The following is a 22,047-nucleotide window of genomic DNA, read 5'->3' on the forward strand; positions in this document are numbered from 1 at the left end:
CTTCTTCGAAGGTATTTAGATAAGATGCTCTCTTCCTGTCATTCAACAGTTTAATTTCCTTGCTTCTCCTAAATCACCAGACTATTTCCTTCATTTCCATGGTGTTATCTTCCCGTATTTTTGACAGCCACAGTGAGACCAATATGGACACTGCGCTGCATCCTCTAAGGAGGGGAACAGTGATATATTTGTGGTACCATTAGGGGTCAGGCCATGAGCTGCCACAGCCTTCTTAATTGTGTTATGAGGTTCTAGTCCTGCTGCTGTGGCAAGTTGCACAGCCCCTTTGATTAACCTGTTTGTGCATTCCACCAGGCCATTCACCTGAGGTTGATACAAGGCCACCTTTATCTGGTGGATGTGATTGTCCTTCAGCAACTTTTCCATCTCCCTTGAGACAAGTTGGACCCCATTGTCTGTGACCAGTTCCTTTGGTAACCCTTCTCGTCGGAAGATATTTTTGAAGAATCGGATAACTGTGGGCGTAGTGATGTCCGGGACAAACTCTACTTCCATCCACTTCGATAAGAAGACTACCAACACATTCCTGTGCTTGTGTTCTGGTTTCATCAAGTCTAATGGGCCTATGAAATCTAGCCCCAGTTTTTTCAACACCCCTTCTGGTACTTCTGTGGGGTGTAATGGAGCTTGCCAGACCTTGAGTCATGTTGCTCCTCAGTTATCCTGCGTGAGTCCTGCATATGATGGTTCTCCTTAGTGTCACTATTGGGATGGCTTGATCACCCCTCATTAGCATGGCATTGAATTCGAAGATCTCATCAGCCACTTTCCAGTATGGTCGCAGGCCTTCGGGGACTGCCTTCTTGTTTGGCCAACCCTTCCTGACCCATTCTGTGATATGTTCTATTGTGGTATCTTTAGCGGCTTCTTCCTTCCACTGATTCTCACTCATCTCAAAAAACTCTTTGCTCCTGAGATCGCCCAACAATGCTAAAACACATTCATCTTTGAGGAAGCTGGTCACTTTATCCTCTCTTCTGGCATCCTGGACATGCAGTCCGCCTGGGTGTTTTTCCAAACCGTGATATGCACAATCTCATAAGTATATTCTTGCAATTTTGCTGTGATGCGGGCCAGGTGGGGAGTGGATGTTCGAGTACCTCCTGGTCTCAACATGTGCACCAGGGTCTTGTGGTCCATAACTAACTGGAATCTTGTGCCCCATACATAAGTTTGAAAGTAGTCCACCACCTAGGCACACTCCAACATGCCCTTCTCTATGGTAGAGTAGATTCTTTCTGCCTGTGAAATTGCTTTCGATGCAAAAGCCACTATGTGCTCCTTGTTGCCTTTCTTCTGGGTTAACATTGCCCCTATTCCATATGAATTGGCAGCAGTGGTGATCACTGTTTTCCCACTGTAGGTTAAATAGTTGATGTCAGGGAGCATGCATGATACCACCTTTGACCTCCTCAAAGGCGTTCACCCTGCTCTTCTCTGAAGTGATATTCTATTCCTTTCTTGAGTAGTTCCCTCATGGGGGCTGTAGTCTCTGAGAATTTAGGCACACATTTTGCATAGTATTCGAACAGGCCTAGAAACAACCTCAGTTCATCTTTACTTTTGGGTGGGGGTGCCTTCATGATGGCCTGTAATATATCCTTTTTCGGGCTGATCCATATCCTGGATATCTTATAGTTCAGATACTCCTCTTCCGCAGCCTGCAATAGGCACTTGTTGTAGCATAGCCTACCTCCTGCCTCTTGCAATTTGGCTAACACTTTATGAAACGCTTTGTTCCCTGATCCTTAGCATATATTAAGATATCGCCCTGAAAGTAGGACACGTTTCCTATGTTTTTCAACAAAGCGTCCATCATGCGTTGAAATGCTGACGTAGCTGAGGACAGGCCAAACACTATTCTCATGAACTGGTATGTACCAAATGGTTATCCAGTAATTTTATTGCAGACAAAACAGAGTGGTACATAACAGATCGGAAAATAACATGAAAAAACAATGAAAATATTATATAAATATATAAAGGGTATGCTAAGGGGTCAAAATGGGTCAGGATGGGGTCGGGTGGCTTTAAAAGGGTGGACAAAGGGGAACTCATGGGGAATTTTAAAAAAACTAAACAAAAAAACGTGTTTTGCAGTGTGTTGTCCACAATTAAATGGGCCACTCTGTAATTGTGGTAGGTAAGATCACATATAACCACCAAATGGAGTTATGAAGGCTGTTAGAGGTCTTGATTTACGATGCATGCTGATCTGGTGATACGCGTCCCTCGTGTCGAGCTTCGAAAACACTTTTGTCTCTTTCATTAACAAGATTAGTTCATTAATGCTGGGTGAAGTTTAAGTGTCCAAATCTACTTCAAGATTTAAGCTACGTAGAACGATGCAAATTTGTAGATCCCCCATGTTTTGTTTTTTATGAGAACTACTGGGCTAAGCCATTCAGGGGACTCTACTGTTTCAATTGTCCCTTCTTTTAGAATCTTGTTGAGTTTCACCTGTAGTGCACCTCTTGCAGTCGCAGGTCACCTTGTGCTTTAGTAGAATGGTGCCTTGCTTAAGTTTGATCTTGTGCACATAGTTCCTGATCTTACCAGGTGTGTCGGAGAACAGTTCTGGAAATTCCTCTCTAGTGACCAGTGCTCCTCCACTGGCTATGGACAAGACTTGTCCCTCCACACTGGGATCCAATCTAATTTGTAACTTGGGCTGGTCATCCCATCCCAAAAAAGCAGGGCCTCTCTCTGAAAAGTATACTTTGGTCTTTGTCACTATACTTTTGAACTCCACAGTAGCTCGGATATTTCCCAGTAAATTCACTGTGGCACTGCCAAAGACCGTGTGGTTGCACTTTGTCCTGCAGAATTCCAATTTGTGTTTGCTGACCATGCCTTTGTGTGTGTCTAACAGCAATATGGTGAGGTCTGAACCAGAGTCTGCCATTAATCTGGTCTCATGTTCAGTGGGGCTTCTCCCCCCGAGCTGTGACACAGTTCACCATAATGACTGTTGGACATCCTTCTTCTTCTGACAAGGCTTCATCTCTGACCTCTTCACTCTGCACCAACATCACCGCTGTCTTACCTCGAGACGTGCAAACCAAGGAAAAATGTCGAAACCTCCTGCATTTGCAACACCCCATGTTCCTTGGGGGACAATCTCTGCTATTTGCCAAGTGAGTGGTGCTGGTGCATCTATGGCACGGGAGTGGCTCATCCTGACGTTTACTCCTTGGCATTGTGCTGCCACCTGTATCACCTCCCTTTGTATTGTACTACTTGGACTTCTGGTACTGAAAGGCTGCCGGCCCACTCCTTGCGCCTGCAGGATGTTTCCTCCACCGCTCTCGAAATCTGGATAGCTTTTTCCAGTTGAAAATCCTTTTCTAGGAAGAACTTATCCTGGACTTTGCGATTGTTGGTGTGCACAATGAGTACATCACAAATTCTGTCTTCAGACGTGTCGCCAAATGCACACATCACTGCCAGTTCTCTCAGCTTAACTATGTAGTCATCTACAGGTTCGTTTGGTGCCTGCCTCATGTGATAAAACCTGATCCTATTCAGGACTATGTACTGTTTGGATGAAAACCTCTTTGCTATCCTCCTCACTGCTTTTTTATATGCATTGTCATCATCCCCTTCATCAGCTTCGGGCTTCAGCCCTGTAAAGGTTCTCTTGCCTACAACCCCCAGTGCATTGAGCAGCATTGCCTTCTTCCGCACCGCTGGGTAATCAGCTCCACCCACTGCCTCCAAATACGTTTAAAACAGTGACTCCCACTCTAGCCATGAAATGATAGGCCTGCCTGGGGTCTGCAAGAAGGATGGGGGTGGCATTTCTCTCTGCATTTCGGTGATCATGTGCAATCTGTGAATCCTCATCGCCAATTATGTTGTGTCCAACACAGGACAAGCACACTATTTGGATATTTGGAATAACAGGCGTTGTCACAGTTGCCTCACTGTGCTCTATTATTGGAGGCTGCAGGTAATGTAGTGAGGGATGACTTGCAGGAAAGACCGTGGTCTGGTGTTCAGGAGGAGTGCCGGGCAGCCGTGCACCTGTCAACTGGTGGCACTTCAAATTCGCTTCTCAGGGCTTCTCCGCATTCCGGGATTGCCTCATCCCGCGAGAGATTAGTTGCGACTACTCGCAAGCTAGCAATTTCCACACTTATCCTTCAAATGCAAGTAAAGTAAAACGTTTTCCCTCAATTATGTACGAAATAAGCGAAAAGGCTTTCCAAATATTTCCTCAGTACAAAAAAACAGTGGGCCTCATTACGAGTTCAAAGGCGTGGTAAAAACAGTGGTAATGCATTAGAATTTTGATTGCATTACCACACTCGAAAACTACAGGTTTGGACATATGGCAAAGGAAACACCTCCAGCAGAATGCTGGAGGCAATTCCTCCAACTTACCACCGGAAAATGGACAAATCGACAGTATTACTGCTGTGGTAATACCACAAAGATCCCCACGCAGTGGACTCCAATTAATGGAGACTAACACCACCTACTACCACCGTTAATCTGGTGATAATACCGCCATGCCAAGTGGTGGCAACGGTAATAGCATTTGGTGGTATCTCAGGGGTATTTACGCTGAGATACCACCAAACTCGATATTGTGGCTTGTTTTCACTAGATAATATTTCACTGTTTGTTTCCAAAAATACGTTTTTTAAACTTTTCGTACAGTTAAAAATAGTTAAATTTGTATAGAGTATGAGTTAAAAAAGGTGTCAAAGGTGAGACCAAGATGCAAGATATTTTCTGCAGCTGCATCAAGTCACTATGTAGAGCAAGCCATGGCATCTTCCCAGCGCATTAGCAGATCAGTCACACATGGATATCTGTCGACCTCATTCAGAATGTGGTCGTGTGGTTAAAAAAGTGGCAGCAACTAGAATACTGCAATTTTACTGTTCCACGGAATTAAGACTTTCAATACTGAAACATTTTAAATATCTCCTGGTTTTGCGTTGAGGACATTTCCTCCATGGAAAATATAGATCCCCAGTCAACAGTGGGACTCCAAAATGGGGAAAAGGTGAAGGGCCTGCATGGTGCTAAATTATGCAGGCACTTCCCATAACAAGGTGTGTAAAGATAATTCTGTATGATGGAATGATTTATTTTATGTATTTAATTACCTGAGACGCAATGCTCTTTTGATCACAAAATAAAATACAATAGATGAGAAATCAGATTTGACGCAAAGCAGTGAACTTCTAACAATGGAGTGAGTTTCAGGGACATTCTGACCATGTTGTGGAGGGAAGGAAATGAAACAGTCACCATATACAGATTAAGGACATCCAACATTGGACATTTTTTAGTGCAGGTAGGCGGTACGGCCAACTGTGCATGGGATATGACCATGATAGATGAAGTGCTAGAGTGGAGGCAGAGGTAGTGAGGTGCAGAGGCAGGTTGAAGGCGAGGGAAAACATGTTAGCTAGAGGGCAGATGAGAGGTAGGTTAAGGGGTAACTCAGAGGTGAGGAGGTAGGCTTTTAGTTTGGTTTTGAAGAAATCCATGTGGACTGTTTCTTGGATGTCTTGGGGAGAATTCAATGCAAGTGGAGTAAGAAGAGAGAAAGAGCCGGTACAAAGAGGAACAAAGAGGAAGAACAGGGAAGGTGAGGAGCCACAAGGGTAGTTGAGGTGGAAGATCAGAGATTACGAGAAGGCTTTTAGAGTTGGATAGAGGATAGATAAAGTAGTGCCTTACCATGGATAGATTTCTGAATCTGGCCTTGTTTTGCATCATTAGCCATCCAGCATGGTGACAGTACAAGGAAGTAGGTGTGAAGTGAGGGAGTTCAAAGAGAGTTCTGGAAGCAAAGTAATGATCTTGTTGAGAGGACAGAAAGCATCACTTTAGAGACAAGAGGATGCTGGACCAATTAGCTCTCCTTTTAATGACAAAATATGGGCCCAGGAGGAGCCAGCAGACAGGTACCCACTAATACGTTGTGTAACTCCTATGCATCATATAAATAGTTTGAGCTAATATCTAACCCCATTTCCCCATAGGTTTTGTAAACTAATAATGTGATGTGATGTTATTTCTGATGTAATTGTGCAACAAAACTAGCTTGCAATCAATTAAATGTGAGAGCTATGAGATTACATGTTTTTTATGCTGTCCTGGCTTAGATTCGTTGTTGGATAAAGCTGGGTTTTGACATGCACCTGAGACCTCCATCAGTGAGTATTATTCTAACTTATTGTGTAATCCTGGGTGCACTTCCACAGGTGGTAGAAGAGGATAGTTCTCTATGGACCTCTGGACAATTGAGGTCCCACGCCCTGTCCCCTCGGACAGCAGGGGTGGTCTGTGGAGAACTGAGGTAATGCACATCTGAGAAGAAAGGTCAGCAGGTACCCTGTTTGCAGAACACCCTGCCCTGTCCCCGGAGGCTTCCCCGCTGGGCGTGAAGGAGAGGAGGCCCTTAGGAGAGACTCAACACCGAAGACCCTCATGGGATCCTAGGATGTGAGTATGAACGATGCATGCCAAAATCGGGGAGTTGAGGTTTTTGTGTGTTATTGATATGTGAGAAGTAGAGATAACAAAGCATTGAATGTCTTTAACAATGGTTGAGGCAGATCCTGTGATAATCCTCTTAAAGGCACAGAGATAAAAGAGAGGTATCTCCCGCCTATAAGGGAAGACAGTGATATTATGATTTGCATTAATGTTTGCTGGTGCCAGCCTTGTGCTGTGGTGTAATATAGAAGTGTAGAGGTATATTTTTCTTTGTGTTGGTAGAGTAGACCAATTGGTGTTGTGGACCAGAAAAAAGTGGTCCTGTGCGTGAGCAGCATTTTTAGTGCTGCTCAAATGAAAGACTCTGTGTTATTGGGGACTTGGTCCCAGAGAAAGACATAGATGTGGTAACTTTGAGGGAACTATTGTGGGGAGAGGTTTGAAAAGGAGTGGATAAGTTGATTGAGTGTTGAAGCAGTGTTCACTGATCTTTGGTAAGTTGTGTTTTATACTTTAAGCATAGCAGATACACTCATCATTCATTTGAGCAAAGCAATCCAAAGATATAAGACCAAGATAGCTAAGTACCATGTTGAGTGGGTTAAAAATATGTCTGGAAAGATGTTCAGCCCATAGCCTCAAGACGGCACTCATTCAAAATTAGTGCTGCAACACGGGCACATATTTACACAACACATTAAGGTGGTATCACATTCTTTTGCTTACAGGAGATTTTTTGATGGAATTTTTGCCAAAACAATTCCATCAAATAAACTAATCCAATTATATAGGGAGGAGGGTTTAAAAGTGGTGGGGAGTGGGATGGCGTAGAGGGAATAGCATAGGGAAAGAGATGGATTGGGGGCACCCCCCAAAATTAACACAATTCCATCCAAAAAACACATATCAGCAAAACAACTTAGAACCTATGAGGGAAAACAATTACAGAACAGAATGAGTATATTAGAATTGTGGAACATTTTGGAAGAAGAGGAGGAGGAGGAAAATAAAAAGAATGGATGCTTAACCAGCATGACAACGAGAGAAGGGCCCACGGCTCCTCGCCCTCTTCTTTCCCAAACCAATAATACGTCCCCAATGGTACATGGATTCTATCCATTGAGGGCCGCTGCAGGGTATTCTAACCCCAATTATGCTCCCACAGCATACAGTCTTGTAGACAGTACAAGAAGCAAAACAGTGAACAGGCAAATGCCAGCGCTATTACAGTAAGAATCTGACATGCAGCACAGAGTGCAAGCAAGGTTAGCGGAAAGTGAATGGGGAGTATCAGAGGGCAAAAAGTGCACAAGACAAGATGGATGAGACAGCGATTGTGCCAAACAAATAGATAGGACAGGTTTAATTAAAACTTGATGGAAAGAGCTACAACAAAGGGATAGAGAAGGTGAGGATTAGGTAGCGACAGACAGGAGGCAGAAAAAGTGAAGAAGTTTGAGGGAGAACGAGAACGGGAAACGGTCTTTAGCAGAGTAAAAGAGTGTATGTGGTTAGGCATAGACCAGGTTTTGGAGGAAGGGTGGGGAGAAGGCAAAAGGGGAAAACTGGCAACTGTTTGGCACTCAAGCATATATTTTACGATAAGCATTAAGTCGGCAGGTACGTACTTTTATATTTACATCAAGTTTGGGCAGGGCATAGAGGTTTGAGGCAGACGGATGTGGAAGATTAAACATCCCTGGCTAGAAGGTGAAAATTGAGTCTGGCCTCAAATCCCTCCACTGACAGATGAGTCAGCATAAATCTAAAGGCACAGGAGTAGGTAGCAATGCATTGTTGAATGCTGGACAGAAGCTGTGGGGGGCTTGAGAGCAAAGGGTCCAAGCAGGACATCTATGAGAAATGGATTCAGATTGGCAGTGGGGGGGGGGCTATGGCATGGTGACAATCTGAACACAAGGATCAGACAATTGAAAGGAAAGTGGTTCTGCATAGAGATCCACCCAGTGTGGCAACAGTATGCCAACTTAGCAGAAGATCTTGAAGAAGGTGAAAGAGGAGCGAAAAGACCATTCTTCCAAAAGCCCAGGTAGCAGTGACAGTTTTTCCAGGATGGTGCAAGAGGTGATGGAGGATATTTCACATTTTTAGAAGGCTGATACTAGCCTCATTGGACATGACAGTGATGATACTGTGTAGTGGGTGGGCAGTGAGTTTTATGTCAAAGAAGATACATAGGTTGTGAGCCTTGGGTGATTGCATGAGGAGGTCAGGAATAAACAATCAAGGTTGATAGAGGATAGAAGGGATGGGTAGACATAGGGCTCCAGGATACAGATAACTTCATTTTTTTATGAGTTTAGCATCAGACAATGCCGAGCCATCCAATATGACATGGCAGTGCCGCACTTAGGGATTCACTTAGAGATGACAGGCTTAAAGGAGGAAAGGAGAATAATATTTGGGTATCATTACCAAAGAGATTATATGAGGAACCAAATGTAGGGATGAATTTGTTCAGAAAGCATATGGATAGAAAACATGATGTCAGGGACATCAAGTGATCGAGATTTGCGATGTAGGTACATTTCAGAGAAGAGATTGAAAGGGCTTTATAGGCGTTAGGGGAACAGGATAATGAGAGAGGTGGGAGTGAGAAGTTGAACAGAGATGTATTAAAAAGAAAAGGGTTTAAAGTTGTTTGATGAGAGGCTGATGGTGTGTCCCTGCTAAAGATCACACCAACGCCATGCCTTTTTTGGTGAGTTGCGAGTGAATTGGCTAGCAAGATGTTAATAATGTCATGCAAGGGCAGACAGGCTGTCAGTCTCAAATCGGGGAAGCCGTATTTTATGAAAACCAGTGAGAGGGTAGCCCACTCAATCTAGTAAAATGCAAGCAATGTTGCTACAGTAATGTACCTTGAACCTGCACTGTCGGGTACAAGTAACATGGAAGAAAAGACCAATGCTAATAAAACTTGAATTCTATGAGCTCACTTATGAGGTCGACAAGGACGATGCGAATTCAGCCTCAATGTTGTGTTAATCAGAACATCTCATTTAAATAAAGCTCAGGATGCAATGTCGAAAAAAAGAGCATTTTTGTCAAAAATAAAATACATGTATTAAGACACAGAGGTGAACAGTTATAAAAGGCCAATGCGTTTTCGGATCAGACATCCAACATTAGGGCCAATCTGTCACGCAAAGAAGGAAGCAGCTGTGTGATTCAAAAACTAAATGAGTCATCCTGAAGATTTTTTTATTTTATTCGTTTGTTTGTGTCTGTAATGCGCCGGAGCCCGCAGGCATCAATGCGCAGAAGAAGGAAGAAAATCAGGATCAAGTACAGGGATAGGTCAAATCAAGAATTCATTAATTCATTCAAAGGGTACTGTTTTCAGATGTTTCGTAGCATGATTGCAATCCGCACGCAGCTCGTTTGGGATTTTATTCCATACACTTGCTGCCTGTGACCGGAAAGACCTACCAAGTGTTTTCGCTCGTTTATTCTTTGGGCCAACTAGGTCTATGGAGTCACTAGATCTGGTCCTTCTCTTGAGGCTAGAAACTCTAATGGAATCTTTTAGGTATCTGGGTGCCTGACCAGAGACATTAATACACCACTGTTAATGTTAATGTTAATGTTAAAGGTCATTTGTACCGCGCACTATCATCACCGGAGTGGTCCCCTGGCGCTCTGGCGGCTCTGAAAGAGGTGGGGGGTTGGTTAGTGGGTGGAGGCTGGAAAAGTGCAAGATTGCAGTGATGTGCTGTTGGCAGCCTCTGCCCGGTGGTTCCGTCAGCTGGGCCTGGGGTGTATGCGGCCGGTAGTCGTCGTATGCTGATGTGCGAGTCTATGTGTTTTTTTTGTTTTGTTGTTGCAGTGTAGTGAAGTTTGTGCGGTTTGCTGCGCTAGAGGTTTTTGTTTGTTTTTGGTTTGGAGTTTGAGAGGTGTATGCAGAGAAGGAAATTGTTAATGGTATTCGTTACTCATCTCTATCCTGGACTGAACCGGTTGGGCTCGTGTAATCTTACCCGAAGGGATGCTTGTACACCCTGAGCCTCAGGAGGTACGTGCCCATTTTTCCATTCGAGGCCGTTAGAGGATCTAGCTGTCCCGTCCGCCCGCTCCCTTAATAACCTTGCATGCTCCTCACCCCCTTCACATGACTAGCGCCGCTGCTAGTGTCCATACACCCGGTTGTGTGGTGATTGGTGGTATCTTGTTCGTTCCACAGCCTCGTGGAACCTAGTTGTGGCTGTACGTGCGGTGGGGGATGGTAAGGGTTGGTTGGAGTAGTTGTATCCATTTCTCTGGGTCTCGCGGGTGGACCCCTGTGTCCAGCGTCAGCCCTACTGGTGCCCAGGGTACTTCTGTCGGTTCTAGGGGTTTGTCAATGTCCTTTTTTGATGAGTCGTTTGTCTTATTGTTGTTTCGGTTTTAGTCTCCGGTGTTGAAGAGGCAGGTTTTTAGTAATTTTCTGAATTTAAGGTGGTCTTTGGTGTTCCTTATTACTTTTGGGATGTTGTTCCAGGTTTTCGCGGCTAAGTGGTAGAAAGCGGTGCCTCCGAGTTTCTTCTTGGTGTAAGGTTTTTGTTCCAGTCGGATTTCGTTGGTTGACCTGAGCGGTCTCGTTGGCTTGTAGATTGCTATTTTTTTTTTGTAGGAATTCTGCTCCTTGTCCGCTGATTGCCCTGTGCGTTATGCACAATGTTTTGAAGATGATACGCTGTTTTACTGGGAGCCAGTGTAGTGTTTTTAGGGCCGGGGTGATGTGGTCTCTTCTGGATAGTTTGAGGAGTAGTCTGGCTGCAGTGTTTTGGATCCGTTGTAGCTTCTTCAGTAGGTATTCCGGTATACCAAGGTAGAGGCTGTTTGCATAGTCGATATTTGACATGATGAGGCCGACGATGGTGAGTGTTTTGTGTGTGAAGGAGAGGAAAAGTAGTATTTTTCTTGCCTTGTGGAGGAGGAAGAAGCATTTCTTGACTGTTGCGTTTATTTGCGGTTCTAAGGTTAGGGTGTTGTCCATCAGGACTCCCAGATTTTTCACTACCTTAGATGGTGATGGTGTAGATCCCATTTCCGTTGGCCACGGGATGGCGGTTTCCTTCGCTTGGTCTTTGGATATGATCATGATTTCGGTTTTTCCTGGATTGATTTTCAGGTTGTTGGCATTCATCCAGTTGAAGACTTCTTTTAGACAGTCAGTTAAGTTTGAATGATCGGCTTGAGTGTCTTCGATCTTGTAGATGATTTGAGTGTCGTCTGCATAGTTGTAGCATTTGATGTTGTGTTTCTTGAAGATTCTGATTACTGGGGTTTGGTAGATGTTGAAGTACAGTGGAGATAGTGAGGATCCTTGTGGTACTCGACAGTCGTTGACTCGTGGGGTGGATTTGAAGGGTTTGATCCAGACGGTTTCAGTTCTGTCTGCTAGGAATGATTTAGTCCAGCGTAGCGCTGTGTCTGTTATGCCTATGTCTTCTAGTCTTTTGGTTAGGGTGTCATGGCTAACTGTGTCGAAGGCTGCAGAGAGGTCGAGCAGGATAAGGGCAGATGTTGTGTTGGAGTCTGTGTTTGTTTTTAGGTCATCCCAGATGGATAGTAGTGCTGTTTCCATACCTCTTATGGGTCTGAAGCCGACTTGAGCTTGGTCTAGCAGGTGGTGTTCTTCAACGTATTCTTGGGTTAGTTTGTATACGTAGGTTTCGAGGAGTTTGGCTGGGTACGGGATGTTGGAGATTGGTCTGTAGTTGGAGAGGTCATCTACGTCCCCGCTTGTGTTTTTCAGAAGTGGTTTGATGTAAGCCGATTTGAAGATCCTTGGTACTGTTCCTGTTGCCAGTGATAGATTTAGAAGGTTTCTGAAGTATTCTGCTGGTGTTCCTTGTCTGAGGATTGATTTGTAGATGTCCGGGCGGCAGGGATCCATCGGTGAGCCTGCTTTCTTGCTGTGTTTTATCAGCGTTGCGAATGCCTCTGCTGATATTTGAGGGTAGTTATTGAGTTTGTGCTGCGGTTCTGATTTAGGTTTGTTTGGTTGTAAGTCGCTGCTGGTTGGTCTCTGTTGGATGGTTTGTCGGATGTCATTGATTTTCTTTTTGAAGTGGTCTGCAAGGTTGTTGCATAGTTTCTCCGAGGGGGTTGGGGTGTTGTCACAGCCTGGTGGGTTTCTCATTTCTTTAATGATATGGAACATTTATTTTTGTGTGTTGGTGGCATTTGTGATTCTGTCATCATAATGCTTTCTCTTTGCCTTTTGAATTTCCTTCTTGTATGCGCGAATGTGCTTCTGGAACATTGTTTTTTGTCTGGATTGTAATCTTTCCTCCATTCCGTTTCCATCTTTTTGTTTTCTTTTTTCATGGTGCTTAGTAGTGTGGTAAACCATTTTGCCATTGCTCTTTTTTTTGATGGTGTGAATGGTTTTTCTGGAGCCATCTTGTCGATTGTATTTGCAATCCATTTGTGTAGTATCTCCGCTTTCCCGTCTAGGTCAGCTAGGTCTAGTTCTGTTGTTGAGGGCTTGGTTAACTCCAGTTGTTCGAATAGGTTGCCTTTTTTGACGTCTTTCCAGTTTCTTTTTGTGGTGGCTGTGAGTTTGGGAGGTTGGTTGTAGACTTGAGTAGGCAGAGTGATTACGAATGGGATGATGAGATGGTCACTCCACAGTATTTGTATCGGCGGTGCCATGGTGATGAGTTTTTCCTCTGCGAATATTGCGTCCAAGGTGTGTCCTGCCAAGTGAGTTGCCCCTTTTACTAGTTGTCGTAGTTTCATGGTGGCGAGTTGTTCAATCAGTGAGTTTTGGGAGTTGGCATGACTGTCTTCGAACCAGATGTTGAAATCCCCCAGTATGATTAGGTGTTCGTGGTTGATGGCTATGTTGGTTATGGCTTCTATGAAGTTGTCGACGAAGGATGCATCATAAGTTGGTGGTCTGTACACCAGGATGAATGTGATGTTGGTTTTTGGGCTAGTTGTTAGGTGTATGACCATGGACTCGCAGTTGGGGATGTTGAGTGGTTCGTCTGTTCTTATTTTCAGCTGCTCTTTAAATGCTATTGCGATGCCTCCTCCTATTTTGTTTTTCCTGTTTATTTGAAGGCATTTAAAGTTTGCTGGAAGGCAGCTTTGGAGTGTGATTTTGTAGTTGTCGTCCAGCCAAGTTTCTGTAATGAAGAGGATGTCGATGCCGTTGTCGTCGAGTAGGTCGAAGATCTCTGTAGAGTGTTTTGACATGGATCTTGCATTTATTAGATTGCAGTGGAGTTTAGAAGTGTAGCTTGGTTTGCCTTTTTTTGTTAGGTTCGTTTTCTGATCTTGTTCAGGAGCAGGTTTCAGGTTGTCGGCGTTCTCGGGTAGTACTTCTAGGTTTAGCCTAGGGTTTTTGTTTTCATCTGGTTCGTCTTCCAGGGGACATGGTTGTGGGTTGGGGGTTGTTCTTGCTTTGGTGATGTATGGTGTTATTGCTTCAGTTGTGTGCTTGTTGTATCTGGTGGGGTTTGTCCTTCTTCGTGATGTTGGTAGGTTGTTCCGTGTAGTTGGTTTTGGCGTCGCGTTGGTTCGATCTGGTGAGTAGGTCTCAGTGAGGTATGGAGTTAGGTAAAGGGATTTGTCTCTTCTTTCAGTGTTGGTCCGATCTTTGAACCTGTCTGTGGGGGTGTGTTCTGTTGTTGCGGTTCTTAGTTGAAGTTTCGGGGTGTTTGTTTTTTCTTCTCTTCTTTCCCTCTGGGTGGGTTGTTTGCGCGGCATTGTACGATTCTGAGTTGTTTTAGTCCAGTTGTTGTCTTGGTCGGGGTGTAAGGGTGGAGTTAAGGGTTGTATAGTTATATAGTTGGGTTCTAACAGTGGCTCTCTTTAGTCTCCGTCTCCCTTAGCGACAATGCAAATTTGGGCACGGCGGCCCTGCTAGGTTTGAGACACCTGTATAGTGGGAGAGAGGCCTGTGAAAGCAGTTTGGACGACAGACAATTCAGTTTGGGCACGGCGGCCCTGCTATGTTTGAGACACCTGTATAGTGGTAGAGAGGCCTGTCAAAGCAGTCTGGACAATAGACAATGCAGTTTGGGCACGGCGGTCCTGCTAGGTTTGAGACACCTGTATAGAGGGAGAGAGGCCTATCAGTGCAGTTTGAAGACAGACAATACACTTTGGGCACGGCGGCCCAGCTAAATTTGAGACAACTGTATAGAGGGAGAGAGGCCTATCAGTGCAGTTTGGAGAACAGACAATGCACTTTGGGCACGGCGGCCCTTCTATCTGCTACGTTTGTGAGACACCTGTATAGTGGGAGAGAGGCCTATCAATGCAGTTTGGAGAACAGACAATGCAATTTGGGCACGGTGGCCCTGCTAGGTTTGAGACACCTGTACAGTGTGGGAGTGGCCTATCAGTGCAGTTTGGAGAACAGACAATACACTTTGGGCACGGCGGCCCTGCTAAGTTTGAGACACCTGTATAGTGGGAGAAAAGCCTATCGGTGCAGTTTGGAGAACAGAAAATGCAATTTGGGCACGGCGGCCCTGCTAGGTTTGAGACACCTGTACAGTGTGGGAGTGGCCTATCAGTGCAGTTTGGAGAACAGACAATACACTTCGGGCACGGCGGCCCCTCTATCAGTGCAGTTTGGAGAACAGACAATGCAATTTGGGCAAGGCGGCCCCTCTATCTATGCAGTTTGGAGAACAGACAATGCAGTTTGGGCACGGCGGCCCTGTTAGGTTTGAGACACCTGTATAGTGGGAGAAAAGCCTATTAGTGCAGTTTGGAGAACAGACAATGCAGTTTGGGCACGGCGGCCCTGCTAAGTTTGAGACACCTGTATAGTGGGAGAAAAGCCTATCAGTGCAGTTTGGAGAACAGACAATGCAGTTTGGGCACGGCGGCCCCTCTATCAGTGCAGTTTGGAGAACAGACAATACACTTTGGGCACGGCGGCCCTGCTAAGTTTGAGACACCTCTATAGTGGGAAAAAAGCCTATCAGTGCAGTTTGGAGAACAGACAATGCAATTTTGGCACGGCGGCCCCTCTATCAGTGCAGTTTGGAGAACAGACAATGCAATTTGGGCACGGCGGCCACTCTATCAATGCAGAAATGCACTGTGCAAACCTTAAAGCGAACCCAAGCTTCCACTGCGAGCCAGCGCAGGTTTCTTCTATGGACCCAGATTGGGTCATGTCTGGAGATGTTTTTTTACGTTGCACACAGCATCATTTTGTAAAATCTGAATTTTTCTCTAACTACTTTTATTTGCACCAGCTAGCAGTGCACTGCAATAATTTATTCTTGGCATAATCAGTGCATGAGCCAGTGTAGAACAGTTGGTTTCTGGAACGTAAGTAATCTCAAGTGATATTGTGTTTTACTGGTGATTGTATACACCTGTGCATCTGAGATAAGGGAAGCCTCAAGGACAACTTCCAAGATCTTAACCTTGGAGCTCATATTAAGATGGTGACTTTGAATGGTAAAGCCTGAGTATTTGCTGTTAATTTTGGAGCGAGTCTGGAAGGAGCCAAACATTAAAAGTTCAATCTTGGCTTCATTCAGGCAAATCCGATTGGTTTTGATCCAATTTTGGATGGCTCCATAAATCAGAGAAATCCTCTCTGAATCTTTTTCATATTCTCCACTAATATTTATATTCAACTGAGTATTGTCAGCATAATTAGAAAAAGGCACTCCCATTTCGGCGGGGCAACAGTAAACATTAAAGAAAGCTGATGAGAGGCAAGCACCTTGAGGCACTCCATAGCCCAGCCTCTCTTGTTCACCCCATACAACTTTAGACATTCTATTATGGAGAAAAGATTTTATCCAGGAAGCTACCTTGCTAGAGCAGCCATCTATATCCCTAAGATGGTCGATACCTTTTCCATGATCCACAAGATGAAAGGCTTCTGAAAGATCACATAGTATCAGCAGCCCAGCTTTACTGTTGTCCATGACTTTAAACATCTCTGTCTGCAAGTCCAGCAAGGCACTTTCTGTGCCATGATGAGATCAGACTGTCTGGGATGTCATACTTGAGATTTCTCCAAGTGTTCCTGTAATCAAAGTGTTGCTATGCTACTTTGTCTAATACCACTTTCATCAAGAAAGGCATGTTTGTGATAGGCCTGTAATTAGTGCACACTTTTTGGATCCAGTCCTAACTTTTTCAACAGTGGGGTCACTGCTACATTTTTCAGTGCTTCCGGAATTAGAGTTTCCCTGAAGGTAGTATTTGTGAAACGAGCCAAAAAGGGGATGAATACCTCAAGGTTTTTCAAAATGACTTTGGATGGCAGAAGTTCACCTTCACACATAGTAGGTTTCATTTTATTAAGGGTTTAAGCAAGGTTTCTTAGGAAATGGCTTGGGAAATGAACATTTGATACACTCATGTTTAACATTGTGTACCCACCTTCACAATATCTACAGTTGTAGAGTTTCCCTCGACACGTGTTTCTCCATCTCTTTGCGATGGTTCATCAGGAGGGGTACATTGTTATAGATCTTAGTTGTAAACTGTTTGCCATAAAGCTGTTTCCCTCGATTTCAGTGTTTACACTCATGAGCATACCGCGAGTGTAAACATTAAAATCGAGGGAAAACGTTGAGAGAGGAAATGTGGCACAGTTTGTGAAATTATGCAAGATTTCAAGAGAGAGGAATAGAGAGAGAAGAGAGGGGGTAGGGAGGGTGATATCGCTGAATTTCATACTGCAAGAGAAAGTTAACATTCCAGGCAAAATTCTCCCAACCCGCCGATTTTTACTGAGGAGCAAAATTGCCAAATGCTGGCTTTTTCATGCATGAAATTTCAGATTTAATTAAAAAATAAAATGAAATTTCTGTTGCTTTGTCACCTTAGATTAGGTTTTCTTCCGAAATTATTCTGTTTGTGTTTTGAGCCCAAAAATGTGAAATGTCGGGGTAAAATGACATTTCTGAGCAAAACAGAACACGCTCAAAATATATATAGCCCAACATGGAAAAAACACCTATCTGTCAAAACGGAATAGGTGGTTCATTTTGCCTATCTCGTTTTTCTAGCAGTAATTTCACCCACCCTTTGTCAGAAGGGAGAATGATTAAAATATTTTGAAACATGATCGGTATGTAGAAAAGCAAACGATATGAAGAGGATACTGTGGTTGAGGGAGTGTAATGAGGGGACACTGAGGGGTTGTGTTTGCATGAGCAGCATATTTGAAATGCAGGCCTCAACAGTGCCCAACATTTTGTGCCCTTAACCTAGGATAAACTTTACTGTGGAACGCCTGGTGCAAAGTAAAACACCTACACAACTAGAAGCAGTGCACTTGGGCTTAAGCACTGAATCCTTTAGTAGCACAAATAGCGTAAAATTAACAGTGAGTGACATCTACAAATGTTTAGGATTTCCTATGTTCAGGCTGCTGAATTAGCATTCCTTTAGCATTCTGCGCTAGATTTATAGATTTTCAAATTACATTAAAATGAACCTAAACCAATTAGTGGGAATGATAATTGAAGGATCAACTGACATCACATGACGTTTTGTGGAAGCAAAATTACAGTGCTGCCACAGTTTCTCCATTATTAGACAAGTGGTGCTTTGCTGCTTGCTCAGTGAGATAGAGCTCATACCCTGCTGTGTAGAATGCATTCAATTGACGGCCTGGGTAGCAGCATGCATGACACATCCAGTACGGGTAGAATTCAAGACCGCTGTCAATGCATGCACGTCAGTTATAGGGATGCAGATTTTCATATTCATTGTTTGCAGATGTCCGCACAAGTGTTTAGAAACTGTTGAAACACTATCAGAAAATTGCAAGGAAGTAGTTACACTTCTGCAATTGGATGGACCAATAAAAAAAAATGTAAAAAAGAAGTTAATCATTATTCATGATCCTCCATTAAATTATTGAATGTTGAATACAACTTGATTGACTCATTGTGTCCAACATAGGACAAGTACACTGAGGATATTTGGAATAACAGGCTTCATTGCCAACAGGTGTACAACTATGTCACAGTTTGCACATTGTGCTCTATTCTGGTGGATAACTGTCTTACTTTGAGACTGCAGGTAATGTGGTGACGGATGAATTGCAGGAAGGACAGTGGTCCGGTGTTCAGGAGGGGCGCCAGGGATGCCGTCTGCGCTCTGAATGCGCTTCTCAGGCTCTCTCCGCCTTCCAGGTCGCATCATCTCACGAGAGGTCGAGCATGACTTCTCACAAACTTGTAATCTCCACATACCTCCTTCTGTTGAGCAACGAGGAGTTACTCCATCACATAGTCTGCAAAATGTCCAGGTCTTCTCTTTTCTCTTTGCGGGCGAATTACTTCTAACTCACCACTGCGTATTGAGGATTCCATCTCTGCTGTTCTCTCCTGCGGTACTAACACATCAAAGTGCCAATGATCAAGACTTTTTTATGTCACACCCAAATAACTTACGTATCCATTTCGTATTAGACCTTTTCTATTTGTTCCACAACACAAATTTGTATTCGTACCAAACAACACATATTTTCTTTAAAAACAATTCATATACACACATTTTATGACCCTTATTAGGTCCTTCATACAAATCTATATCCCATATAATAGCTTAACATTTCATTTTCAGACACAAAAAAACAGTAATACACAGATGAGATCTATGCAAAACATAAATCTCTGCTCATAGTGCAGTTTATAATAACCCTGTCAAAGTCAAGGATAAATTAAAGTGTATGTTTTTTTGTAGGACCTGCACTTTGTTTGCAGTGTCAATTATTGCTGTCTTTAAACGTCGACACAGAATGTTTCGGCCATCTCATGAACCAAGAATGTAGTTCCACAAATATGCGGCCTTCATCAGGACAAGCTCAATTTTGATACACAAAAATGTGTTTTGTGTCTATAAGAAAAACCGGTATATGTGTATATTAATAGATGAATGGAGTGTGACATGTCTGTTCAAATACGACGACTTAATGCGCCAGAGATAATTAAAATAAACACTTAATGAGTAGCATCCTATCTTATAAGTAGTTACCCAGCTTCGAGGGGGGGTGCTGATAGCCCTCAAGTATAGATTTGGTCCTGCACTGTCTGGACTGATTGGGTCACTGTGTTTGAATAAATATTCATGTCAGTGTCTTGTTTTAGATGTAAAATAAATTCAGGAAACTGTTATTAAATGAAAACAAAAGGGTAAAGGGCTTTCCCGTACTTCACTCAGGAAAATCCTCTCAGTAGCTGATATAAAATTTTCATGTTAGGGGTCGGGACAGGATGCCTATCCCGTGGGTCCTGTAGATTGAGAGAATTAAGGATTACAGGGTGTGCTAAACTCCCCGGGCACTGGACACAATCGCGACAACCACACCATAATTATACACAGTGGGCATAGATCTACATGTATTTAATACCGGGTTATAATTTAGGATATAGAATCCTGCATAGTTAAGTGAGGCTGTGTGGTGAATGCGAACTACCAAATTTGTGTAATTTTTTTAAGTATCAAAAACATTTTCAAAGACATTTTTCAGAGGCATACCAGCATTCAACTAATGCAGCTGTGCATGCCACGCCCCCAAATGCTGCGTAGAGATATCTATTCCGATAGTGTGAGACCACGTCACCTAGTTTCCACTAGGGGACTCCTCCGTGGTGTGCTGCTCGGAAAGTGGTGGCAGTGAACCTGTAAGTTCCAGTTGCTAGGTAACCCAGCCTTGAACTGCAGCAAAAATATATGCTTTTAGCGAAACCCGGGCAGCCATCTTGGAATAGACTAAAGATGTACAAACCAATGTATCTACCAAAGTGCATATTGTATGGAATTAATGTTTTTCTATGCTTGTGCCAAGAATTAATGTTGTTGTATCATTTCGGCTGCATAATTTGTCGGAAACATTTTCCAAGGATGGTCCGTGCAGAATAAAACGCGCTATTACCAAAGAAAGGTGAGCCCAAATATGTGTCCACCGACATCAATCTTTCAACAAAAAATATATGTTTCAACGCAAACATTTTTTAGAAAAAACTTATTATATGCACAAAAAGTCTGACCACTATCAATGGCACAATTAAAAAATGGGCGCCTATCTTTGGCAGGCCATACTCAAAGTGCAAGGTTTTGGAGGAACAGGGATGAACCTGTTTTGACGAGACTTTCATAGATCAGACTTGTCTAGAAAGAGCAGGGAGTAGAGGGAGGAAGGGGAGAGGAGGAGAGAGAGGACAGGAGAGAGGACAGGATGTCCTGAGTTTTAGAGATGAAATGAGAGGCCAGCGCCGTGGAGAGGGTCTGGGAGGGGACAGGAGAGGTAGAGACTGCAGGAGGATTGGACAGTTCCTTGCAGATTTTAAAAAGTTCAGCCGAGTTGTTAGATGCTGCAGAGACACAGGCTTGGATGTGGGCTCTCTTCTTGGTGAGGAAAGAGAGCCGATATTGCCTTTGGAGCAGGTGGCTGGCCAGTTTGTCAGAGGATGTACCAGATGCACGCCATTTACTCTCAGCCACTCTGCACTTGCGTTTGAGGGTGACAAGGTCTGAGTAGTACCAGGAGTTGCACTCAGCTTTGGGCTTCTAGCAGATCCTAATGACAGGGGCAAGAGCATTGACAGTATCAGATAAAGCAGAGTGGAGCATAGAAAGGGCTTTGTCAGGGTGTGAGTCAGCCAAAGGGGGAGGACGGAATGAGAAAGTGGTGGCGAAAGCCTCAACTGACACATGATTCATGGGGCGGATGACCGCAAAGGTTGGTGGCAGTGCTGGAGTTGGCTTGGCCTGAGGGGTGGAGAGCATGAGCTGGGAGGAAAGGAGAAAGTGATCACTCCAGGAGGGAGGAGTGGCGAGAGAGATAGAAAGGGGAATGTCTGAGGGGATCAGGACATGCAGAGTGTGCCCTGCAGAGTGAGTCGGGCCAGAGAGGAGAATAGAGAGTGATTGAGAGTCGCAAAGGTTGCGAAGGAGTCCAGAGGAAGGACGGGAAGCATCCAGGTGGATGTTGAAGTCTCCAAGAAGGAGGAGTTGAGTTGTGGAGACCAGAAGGGAAGAGGAGAGGTCCGTCCACTCAGAGAGGAAGGAGGAGATCTGGCTAGTTGGCCAATAGATAGTAGCCACAATAAGGGAATGGCTAGGAGAGAGAGAGAGCCTGCAGACGAGGCATTCGAAAGAGGAGTAGGCCTGCGAAGGAATGCCAGAGGCAGGAATCCACTCAGTGAAGATCAGGGCTACAACCACTCCGGAACTGTTGGACCTGGGAGCGGAGAGGATCTTGTAGCCATCAAGGAAGAGGGTGTCAAAACTCGTGACAGAGCTGGCTGTGAACCATGTCTCAGTGACACCGACGACATTGAGGTCAAGTTCCTCAAGAAGGCAGCAGATGTCAGAGAAGTGTTTGACAGCTGAGCACGAGTTTAGAGTAGCAATATGGAGAAGGTTGCCATCCTTGAAAGACTTCCAGGGAGGGGTACACATCAGAGGTATGCCCTGCAGAGGTGTAGAAGATGCCCAAGGGGGTGCAGAAGAGAAAGGAGGAGAGACAGAGAGCACCATAGAGTAGGTAGGTAGAGGAGAGAAGAGGCAGGGAGAGGGAAGGGGAGAAAATTATGGAAGGGTGCA

The sequence above is a fragment of the Ambystoma mexicanum genome, chromosome 5q (genome assembly GCF_040938575.1).
Source record: "Ambystoma mexicanum isolate Mex_15411 chromosome 5q, UKY_AmexF1_1, whole genome shotgun sequence".
Taxonomy (NCBI): Eukaryota; Metazoa; Chordata; class Amphibia; order Caudata; family Ambystomatidae; genus Ambystoma; species Ambystoma mexicanum.